This window comes from Xenopus laevis, chromosome 6L (genome assembly GCF_017654675.1).
Source record: "Xenopus laevis strain J_2021 chromosome 6L, Xenopus_laevis_v10.1, whole genome shotgun sequence".
In the NCBI taxonomy this organism is placed as follows: Eukaryota; Metazoa; Chordata; class Amphibia; order Anura; family Pipidae; genus Xenopus; species Xenopus laevis.
This window is the reverse complement of record NC_054381.1, coordinates 186,644-197,554: the sequence shown is the minus strand read 5'-3', so window position 1 is coordinate 197,554 and position 10,911 is coordinate 186,644.

The following is a 10,911-nucleotide window of genomic DNA, read 5'->3' as shown; positions in this document are numbered from 1 at the left end:
GAGTGAGTGAGAGTTCCATGAGTGAGAGTTGAGTGAGTGAGAGCTGAGTGAGTGAGAGTTGTATGAGTGAGAGTTGAGTGAGTGAGAGTTGTATGAGTTGAGTGAGTGAGATTTGAGTGGGTGAGAGCTGAGTGAGTGAGAGAGAGTTGTTTGAGTAAAGTGAGTGAGAGGTGGGTGAGTTGAGTGAGTGAGTTGAGTGAGTGTTCGTTGTGTGAGTGAGTGAGAGTTGTGAGTTGAGTGAGTGTGAGAGTTGAGTGAGTTGAGTGAGTGTTGAGTGAGTGTGGATTGAGTGAGTGAGAGCTGAGTGAGTGTAAGTTGAGTGAGAGCTGAGTGATTGAGAGTTGAGTGAGTGAGAGTTGAGTGAGAGTTGTTTGAGTTAAGTGAGTGAGAGTTGTGAGTTGAGTGAGTGAGAGTTGAGTGAGTGAGAGTTGAGTGAGTGTGGGTTGCGTGAGTGAGAGCTGAGTGAGTGTAAGTTCAGTGAGAGAGAGCTGAGTGAGAGTTGAGTGAGTGAGAGTTGAGTGAGTGAGAGCTGAGTGAGTGAGAGTTGAGTGAGTGAGAGTTGCATGAGTGAGAGTTGAGTGAGTGAGAGCTGAGTGAGTGAGAGTTGAGTGAGTGATAGTTGAGTGAGAGTTGTATGAGTTGAGTGAGTGAGATTTGAGTGAGTGAGAGCTGAGTGAGTGAGAGCTGAGTGAGAGCTGAGTGAGTGAGAGTTGAGTGAGAGTTGAGTGAGTGAGGGTTGAGTGAGCACTGAGTGAGTGAGCACTGAGTAAGTGAGATTTGAGTGAGTGAGAGCTGAGTGAGTGTGAGTTGAGTGAGAGCTGAGTGAGAGCTGTGTGAGTTGAGTGAGAGCTGAGTGAGTGCTGAGTGAGTGAGAGTTGAGTGCAAGTTGAGTGAGTGAGAGCTGAGTGAGTGAGAGTTGAGTGAGAGCTGGGTGAGAGTTGAGTGAGTGAGAGTTGAGTGAGTGAGAGTTGAGTGAGTGAGAGCTGAGTGAGAGCTGAGGCTCTGTCCTGGGACCATTACTATTCTCCCTCTATACTTCCTCCCTTGGCAAATTAATAAATTCATATGGTTTCCACTACCACCTCTATGCTGACGATACTCAGATCTATCTCTCATCTCCTGATCTCAACCCAGAACTCCTAACTCGCGTCTCCTCCTGCCTGTCCACTATCTCTACCTGGATGTCACAACGCTAATTAAATTAAACCTCTCTAAAACTGAAATGGTTCTCTTTCCTCCAACTAACACCAGTAACATCCCCGAAGTATCCATCATAGTTAACAATTCCACTATCACCCCCTCTCCCCAGGCCCGGTGCCTTGGGGTTATCCTAGATTCTGCCCTGTCATTCACTCCTCATATCCAGTCACTTATTAAATCATGTCACTTCCACCTAAGGAACATATCCAAAATACCATCATTTATCACCCAAGATGCTGCCAAAATTCTTATTCACTCTCTCATCATATCACGTCTAGACTACTGTAACTCTCTTTTAATTGGCCTCCCCTCCAGAGACTGTCAGCTCTCCAGTCCATAATGAACACTGCTGCGAGGCTCATACACCTCAGCAACCATTCCTCCTCTGCCTCGCCATTCTGTCAATCCCTGCACTGGCTTCCGTTACCTCTCAGAATCAAATTCAAATTAATGACCCTAACATTCAAAGCACTTCATAACTCTGCCCCACCCTACATCTCTGAACTCATCTCTATATACTCACCCACTCGCTTACTACACTCCTCTACTGACCTGCTCCTCAACTCTTCTCTCATTACCTCCTCACATGCTCGCATTCAAGACTTTGCAAGGGCTGCACCCCTCCTCTGGAACGCTCTCCCACGGTCTGTCCCACTTTCTCCCAACCTTTCTGCTTTCAAGAAATCTCTGAAAACGCACTTCTTTCGAGAAGCCTCCCCTCACTCTGCTTAACTACCAAACGCAACACCACATACAGTACCATATTTCTCACCCACTTAATTCGATCTTGCCCACTCCCACACCTTGTGTATTACTCCCCTCCCTTTAGACTGTAAGCTCCTATGTATAGGGCCTTCCTCACCTTTTGTACCTGTATTGATTGTGATGTTTGTTACTCCATATGTTCTATGTATGTAATTCATGTGATGTAGTTGTATAATCACATTTACTTTACAGTGCTACGCAATATGTTGGCGCTATATAAATACATGTTAATAATAAATAATAAAAAGTGAGTGAGTGTGAGTTGAGTGAGAGCTGAGTGAGAGGTGAGTGAGTGTTGAGTGAGTGAGTGTTGAGTGAGAGTTGAGTGAGATTTGAGTGAGATTTGAGTGAGAGCTGAGTGAGTGAGAGCTGAGTGAGTGAAATTTGAGTGAGTGAGAGCTGAGTGAGTTGAGTGAGGGTTGAGTGAGTGAGGGTTGAGTGAGCACTGAGTGAGTGAGATTTGAGTGAGTGGGAGCTGAGTGAGTGTGAGTTGAGTGACAGAGCTGGGTGAGTGAGAGCTGTGTGAGTTGAGTGAGAGCTGAGTGAGTGCTGAGTGAGTGAGAGTTGAGTGCAAGTTGAGTGAGTGAGAGCTGAGTGAGTGATAGTTGAATGAGTGAGAGCTGGGTGAGAGTTAAGTGAGTGAGAGTTGAGTGAGTGAGAGCTGAGTGAGAGCTGAGTGAGTGAGAATTGAGTGAGTGTGAGTTGAGTGAGAGTTGCGTGAGTGAGAGTTGAGTGAGTGTTGAGTGAGTGAGAGTTGAGTGAGAGTTGAGTGAGTGAGAGTTGAGTGAGAGTTAAGGTAGTAGTATAACTTGATTTTTAAGTCATGGAATTGCAGTAGAACTATCAGTAATGAGACAAATAAAGGGAAAATCCTTCTCTAGTCGGCCCTCCTGTCAGTGCAGATGTATGGGGAGTTGAGTGAGTGAGAGTTGAGTGAGAGCTGAGGGAGTGTGAGTTGAGTGAGTGAGAGTTGAGTGAGTGTTGAGTGAGTGTGAGTTGAGTGAGTGAGAGTTGAGTGAGTGAGAGTTGAGTGAGTGAGAGTTGAGTGAGTGTTGAGTGAGTGTGAGTTGAGTGAGAGTTGAGTGAGTGAGAGTTGAGTGAGTGAGAGTTGAGTGAGAGTTAAGGTAGTAGTATAACTTGATTTGTAAGTCATGGAATTGCAGTAGAACTATCAGTTAATGAGACAAATAAAGGGAAAATCCTTCTCTAGTCGGCCCTCCTGTCAGTGCAGACGTATGGGGATGTACAAAAGCTGTTCCTCTCATGGGTGGGAATTGCAGTTCAGCTTATGTCTCTCTGCAACTGCCGCTTCTAGAACTTTGTGGCCAAACACGGCCAGTGTCGAAGCAAAAATGTAACTTTATAAAAACGTAACTTGATAAAAACGTAGAACTTTATAAAAGTGTTGGGTGAAGCCCCTGTGGCTGCAGAGTCGCTCCGGAGTAACCAGTGCAGGTCCATGAGTTTCTCTGTGCCCTTGTACAGTGAGCTGACACTCGCAATGGTCTGTGGCTGGTTAATTGTCTCTACTAGTCATCTGCCAATAGTTTGTTTGGACACGGCGTTGTGTGTCGGGAGGAGGAGACCAGAAGTAAATCCGATCGTCGGAGGTTAGTTGTCCTTTAGTCGCTCGCACCACGTCCGGCAGTTGTTTTTCCTTCTCATTAGTTGGGTCGGGACAGAAGGGGGAGACAAGTAATTCTTGGCTGATGTGGGAGACTCCAGGAACTATCCGGAGGGTAACGTTGTTTTTATGGAGGATCAGCCTCAGTTCTTTATGAGACGCTGCTGTTAGTTCAGATTGGGGCTGAAGTGATTGAGATCAGGAAGGCGACCTTTAGGGGGAAACATTTCAGGTCACAGGTATGAAGAGGCTGGAAGGCTCCTTTTGTACATCTCATAATACTAATGTTACATCTCATGGGGAGTAGGGTTCCTAAAGGGAGGTCTGTTTATAACAATTGCTTAATATCAGGATGTTCTGCCCATGTCAATTATACAGATAAGGCTGATACCTGGCCTGATACCTGCACTGATATCCGGGCTGATACCTGGGCTGATATGCGGGCTGATACCTGGGCCAATACCTGCACTGATTCCTGCGCTGATACCTGGCCTGATACCTGGGCTGATATCCGGGCTGATACCTGCGGTGATACCTGGGCCAATACCTGGCCTGATACCTGCTGTGATACCTGGCCTGATACCTGGGCTGATACCTGCACTGATATCCGGGCTGATACCTGGCCTGATACCTGCGCTGATACCTGGGCCGATACCTGGGCTGTCAGTGTACTCGGTGCCAATCCCTTCCACAAGCCCAAGACAAGGAGGTCAGTTAAGACCCGTGGGTTCTGTGTATGTGCGCTCCAGCCTATGAAGCAACACCAGTCTCCTAACTGCCCGTAACAGAATATTTCTCGTTGGCCCTCCTGTCACTGCAGACCAGTGGGTTATGTCCAGTTTCACCTCTGGAGGCGGCACAGAAGAATTGGTCTCTTGGCCCCTCCCTCAGAAATGGGGAAACAGAGGTGGAGCCTATATATCCTGAGGGAGGGGCCCAGAGACCAATTCTTCTGTCCTGATTCCAGAGGTCTGCACTGACAGTTTGGGCCTACTAGAAAAGGATTTTGCGGTGAGTATAAAACCCCTTTTTATCACCATTGGAGCAAATCCTCTATGGGCCCACAATTAGGTTTCAAGTGGCAGGCCTTCAAACGTAACGTGGGCAGCTTGGGATGTCGACCTGGGCCCTGCATCACATGGGAAGTCTCCACGGTCTGGAGATGGACCTGCTGACCAGATCTGTGTACCAAAGTCTGTTGGGCCATTGTGGGGCAATGAGTATTGTGGTCACCCTTTCTTGTTTGATCTTGGCAATGGCTCTGGGTAGAATTGGCAGCGGTGGGAAAGCACCTTGTGAAAGTTCCAGGGTATCACTAGTGCGTCTCTGAACGCTGCTCCTGGGTCCTTGGTTCTGGAGAAGTAACAAGGAACTTTGATATTGTGCCTGGATGCCAAGATGTCTATGTCTGGCATCCCCCACTTGCTGGTTATTTGGGAGAATACTTTGTGATGTCGATTGTTTGCTGAGGAAGTCTGACTTTCAATTGAGTACTCCAGGTATGTTCACCACCGAGATGGTTGGGACATGGTGTTGGGCCCACGTAAGGATCTCTGTGGCCTCCTGCATGGCCGCTTGCTGTGGGTTCCTCCCTGCTTGTTGACATTGGCCACTGCAGAGGCGTTGCAAATCCAAAACATTGCAGCGTACTCCTAGGGTCAGTGATTGATCAGCTTCGTATTCAGTTAAAAGATCCGTCTTTATTAGTTACTTTAGTTCAAATGGAATGTTAGCTCATGGTCTGACGCGTTTCGCAACTATGTTCTTCATCAGAGACCTGAGCATGCTCAACTCAACCCCACCATGCTCAACTCAACCCCTACCATGCTCAACTCAACCCCACCAGAGGAAACTCCCCTTCTCCCCACAGCACTAAACTAATTCAATCAATGTGCTAATTAGCAACACATACAAAAAATAGGTTTAAAAACATCAACATCGTTTGTCTTAACACTTCCTAAAATTCTAAATATTTACTTCAATAAACTGATACATATGTTCCTTTTTTACAACTTTCTTTTTAGTGAGTTTTTACAGATTTTTCCATATTAAACAGATCAAAATAAATGAAAGAGACAAAAGTGTCTGAATGTTCAGGAAATATTGACATTAGCAATGACATAAGCTTTGTCTGGTTATTACCCAGCATTCCTGGCACTGCATCCACATATTGCTCCACATTTACATATATAAAAAATAAACAGGCACAGAGTATTCGTTACTAGGGTTGGTCGTTAGGGCAGCTCCGTTGCTTTGCCCCTTCTCAAAGATCTACAAGTTATTATCACATATAATTTCATTTCTAATACTGATTTCAGTGGCTTTTCTCCCTATCATCCGCCTCGGGCACAGTGAGTTCCTAAGAACTTTATATCTTTTATGTTTTAGCCTAATCGATTCCCCCACATCAAGCAGTCAGTCCATTGATCTGAATTCTAGGTATAACTTATTACCCTAATTCTCTAGGCTAAGTTATCTGCAGCGGTCCCTCCATCTGGATTATGTCCCAGTAGTTATAAAAATACAGATAAGTGGAGGGAACTCTCATTTAGAACAAAGAAAGACAAAAATGCAATAGGAGGTGCAAAAAACCTAAAGTCACCCCTAAAGAGCAACCAAATATAACATGTCAAATATCAGGTCTCACAATAAATCATTAGACTCGGGTGGTATAATAGAAAAGACTTTACTGTTTAAAAAAACTATTTGACGGTAACACAATGTTTCCAGAGACAAAACACTGCACATGATTGTAATATACACACCACCCTTTGGTACACACAAGGAACTACAAGAAGCGAATACACCTGCCAAATGCGAATAACCCCAATCGCTTCTTGTAGTTCCTTGTGTGTACCAAAGGGTGGTGTGTATATTACAATCATGTGCAGTGTTTTGTCTCTGGAAACATTGTGTTACCGTCAAATAGTTTTTTTAAACAGTAAAGTCTTTTCTATTATAGCACCTGAGTCTAATGATTTATTGTGAGTGTGCAGACCTGATATTTGACATGTTATGTCCCAGTTATTCCAAACTCTATTGACAATATCTATATTATGATTTCGGAGTGCTGTCCGGTGTTCCATCCTCCTGATAGAACAAACTCTGTTGGAGGAAAGGTACTTTTCATTCCCCGCTATATCACATCTAGCTGCCGTGAGAATTGAGTTCGCTCATTTTTGGGTTGGGTTTGTTACATTAGGGATTCTCTTCCCCAGTATGAATATTAAAGGATCCAGTTGTATTTCGATGAGTAACAGCTTAAGCAATGATTTGATTACTGGACAGGTCCAGAATATATCCAGTAATGTACCATCATGACCACATCCCCTCCAGCATTGAGACAATACAGATTGTGGAAACCACTTGTGTAGTAATGAATATCCCATTAATATTTTATAATTCCTTCAGGGTAACACATACACATATAGGCGTTTTTGTAGTGTTTTCCCAAACGCTACAAAAGTCTATGGTTTGGCCCAATGCCTCTTCCCATTTTTTCATATATACATGATATATATGTTTCTCTCTATGTTGTTTCAATTTAGTTCATTTTTTAAAAAGATATATGTTACTCTATAGAATCCCACATTCAGTTAAACATAGTGAGTACAGAGTTTTGTTTAATTCATAAGAAGTTCCATAAGATAATAAGACGATCTATAGATAGTTTATTTTTGTCTGTTAAAATTGATGCACTCTATTTCATTCCACAGAGCTATTAGATATAACAACGAATGTCAAATATAGAATTCAGTCTCTGCGCCTGTCTCGTAGGTAATTTGTAAATCCATTTTACCTCCGTTCACAACAATTTAGCCTGCAGGTTGTCACCCGTTGCTCCTATAGTTACATGTTCTATACCTTGTGCTTTAAGTGTTCCTATACTACTGTTGTTATACTCTTAAAATGCCTTGACACTACCGTAGTCTCACTCCCTGATTTTATAGAATTTATGTGCTCTCTCATTCTCACTGCAGTGGCGTTGTCTGACTGAATCCTGACTGCTTGTGCCCGAAGAAGATTGGACCAGCCCTGAAGGGCCAACACCGTCGCTCGCAGTTCTAGTACATTGTTTGGCAAGTGAGGTTCTTGCTGGGTCCAGTGGCCCTGTAGTATGTGGTCGCAGTATATCAATCCCCATCCGAACCAACTGGCATCTGTCGTTACCACTTCCCAAGTGACCGGAGGTCTTGGAGATCGATCGACGTCATGAAGCACTCAGGTTCCATAAAGGCTATGGCTGATCTGATCGACTCCATCTTGAACTTTTGTCCGTGAATGAACCCATTCAATAGTTTGAGGTTCAACACTGGTTGAAATGATCCTTCTTTTTTTGTGACCAGGAAAAGGTCAGAATAGAACCCTTTGAATCTTTGATGCTGTGATGACCCCTGACTGCCGTAGTGATTCTATTGCTTGGTTTAAGGCACGTTGTGTGGGGGCACCACTGATGGGACAAATCGTCATGGTGGTATTTTTGTGAAATGTATCCTGTAGCCATTTTTGATAATCTGAAGGACCCAACTGTCCGTGACGTGTATTTCCCAGCAGGAGAGAAAGTTAGACAGGTGGCCTCCTACTTTGGGTGATGGTTCTTGCTGGGAGCAGTCAGGCTGAGGTGGGCTTTGTGCTGGTAGGGTTCCTGTGTCTACTTCATTGCTGCCACTGTTGCATCTCACAGTCTGCTCTGTGTTACTGTTATGAAAGTTTGGGGGCAAAAGGAACGAAAATTGCAGTTAGGAGTGGACCATGTTCAACTGCCGGTTAATCTGTTTGGCTGATCTATACGCCCCTTTTTTCCTGGTGGGAGGAAGGTACTCTTCCCTCCCGTAACCTCAGTTATAATTTGCTTCAGATCCGGTCCAAACAAGGACTCTCCTGTATAGTTTAATCCCAATATCTTATTTTTAGAGGCTGTATCTCCTGACCAGTGGCAAAGCCAGAGGTCCCGTCTAGCTATCACAGAATTGGCTGAAACCTTTGCAGATCGGTAGATGATTTCCAGTGCTGAATCCGCAAGGAAAGAAAGGGTATTGTGTTAAGTCTACTGACGTCCCTGGCGAAATCCTGAGCTGAAGTGGGAGGATTCTGGGCTATTTCCTGTGCCCAGTGTTTAGCCATGTGGGCAAGTTGCTGCTGCGGGTCTCAGTATTGCTGCTGTTTGTGTGTAAGCTCTTTTCAATGCAGACTCTAATTTCCGGTCCATAGTGTCTCTAAAAGCCGTCTCTTCTGTCGGCAGGGTAGTTTGTTTAAAAAGTCTAGAAATGGCTGAATCTACTTTAGGTGGTTTATCCCACAATTTACGCTGTTCCTCTGGGACTGGGTAGGTATCATAAAAGCTCTTATTTAAGGTAAAACACTGGTCCGGCTGTGACCATTCGGCGTCAATAAACTGGATAATTGATTTAAATACTGGGTCACTGTGTGAGTCTGAACTCACTTCCCCCGGATTCTTTTATCATTGAGTCATGAAATGGCATCAATATTAGAGGAGGGACCTTCCTCACTGTCTGATGTGTCAGGTGGAGAGTATTGTGCCTTATATTTGGTGGTTTGTTCTTGAGGGGTAGAAGCTTGGAGTGCAGTTTTTATCCTACCTGTGGAGTTGGATTAGACACTGTAGGCACAATGAATGGTTCCTGAGACAAGGACTCCTCATTCCCTTGTAACTTCATCATCATGGCTGAGTTAGTTTCAGTATTAATATTCTGAGGGGACAGGATTGGTGGCTCAGTAGGGTTAAAGTCAGTGCAGTATATCAAATCTGACTTTCTCAGAGTATTTTTACATCATTTGCATGTTATCCCTTTTACAGGTCTCTTTGTACATTTCTCAGATTTTGCAGCCTGAATATCCTCCCTTAGTGAGTCTGATCTTTCCATCTTAGTGAGTATGAGTATAATTAGCAGTTATAGTGTCTCTGGATTATGGTGCCACACTTCCAGTATTACTGCTCCGGATACTCTGTTTAGGAGCCTTGAGTAAACTAAATGGGCTCTCCGTGCAGCTCACTACAGGCAGCGTTCATTTGTTACGGAGCAGGAACTGGCGACGTGTTGTGACATTATCACGTTTCACGCAGTTTCGTTCCGTTTTTCACTCCAGAAACAGGGATCGCACAAACTGCTTGCCGTTGCCCATAAACATAATGCCAACTTCTGCTTGCGCAGTTCACATTTATTGGGCCGATTGAAAGGAACCTTCTCTCTGCAATTGCAGTAGTGTGATGTGTTCAAGGCATGTGGATGAGTAACACAGCGCTCTTGGATGCAGCTGAGGGTAACTGTATATCTTCTAGCCAAGATACTTACTTAGGGGCTGTAGTCAGCTCTCCCTATTGACTATATTCCTAGTATGTATAAGTCCCATTCACACATTGGGCGTTTTGGTAGCTCTGCATACCTGGCCCTTTGAGAGAATAAGGCAACTATAAGCTATTTCACCCGCTGCAAACTGCCAGCAAGGAGAAAGAAGCCTGACCCAATGGGAGACAGCTCAGCGTGCCTCCATCATATCTGTATTAAGCAACGCAACTTGCTGCAATACACCATATACGAGGGAGCAGTCTGGTCTAGTGGGAGACATCTCTGCATGTCTCTATAGTGTAGTTAGCTGTAACAGAAAAAAAAATAGAAGCAGCATTTCTGTCCTTCACCTCCAAATCAGGAGAAAAGAACTGGGAGGTGGAGCCTATATATTCTGAGGGAGGGGCCAAGAGAGCAATTCTTCTGTCCCGCCTCCAGAGGTGAACCAGGACATAACCCCATACACAGTGGCGTAACTAGATGTTACTGGGCCCCACAGCAAATTAATTTTAGGGCCCCCAACATATTGAGAGGTTGCCCTGTTTTACCAATATATATATTGTAATGGTTTATTAATTAGGGCCTCATGGGGCCCCTTATACCTCCTGGACCCCGCTGCAGGCGCAGGGTCTGCTTCCTCTGTAGTTACGCCCCTGCCCATACATTTGCACTGACAGGAGGGCCGACTAGAGAAAGATAAATGTGCAACTCAATCTCACGGATGGGGAAGGGTGTTGCTGAACTACAAATCTCCCATAAGCAGAAGAAGCTACAGGAGGACAGTCACACAGATGAAGGGTCAGTAGTGAGCAGTGCTTTACCCATCAGGGGTCAAATTGAATGGGGTTTTCTTCAACTGGGAGGAGTCCAGTCTCAGCCTCAAGTGTTAGCCCAGCGAGCTACAGAGAGTGTAACCAGGACTCTAATCTCCTTGGTGGAGCTTCAGGCTGCTCATCACTAGATCCACTACTCAGGGTCAGACTGGGCCAGCAGGAAACTGGGGAAAAAAAACCA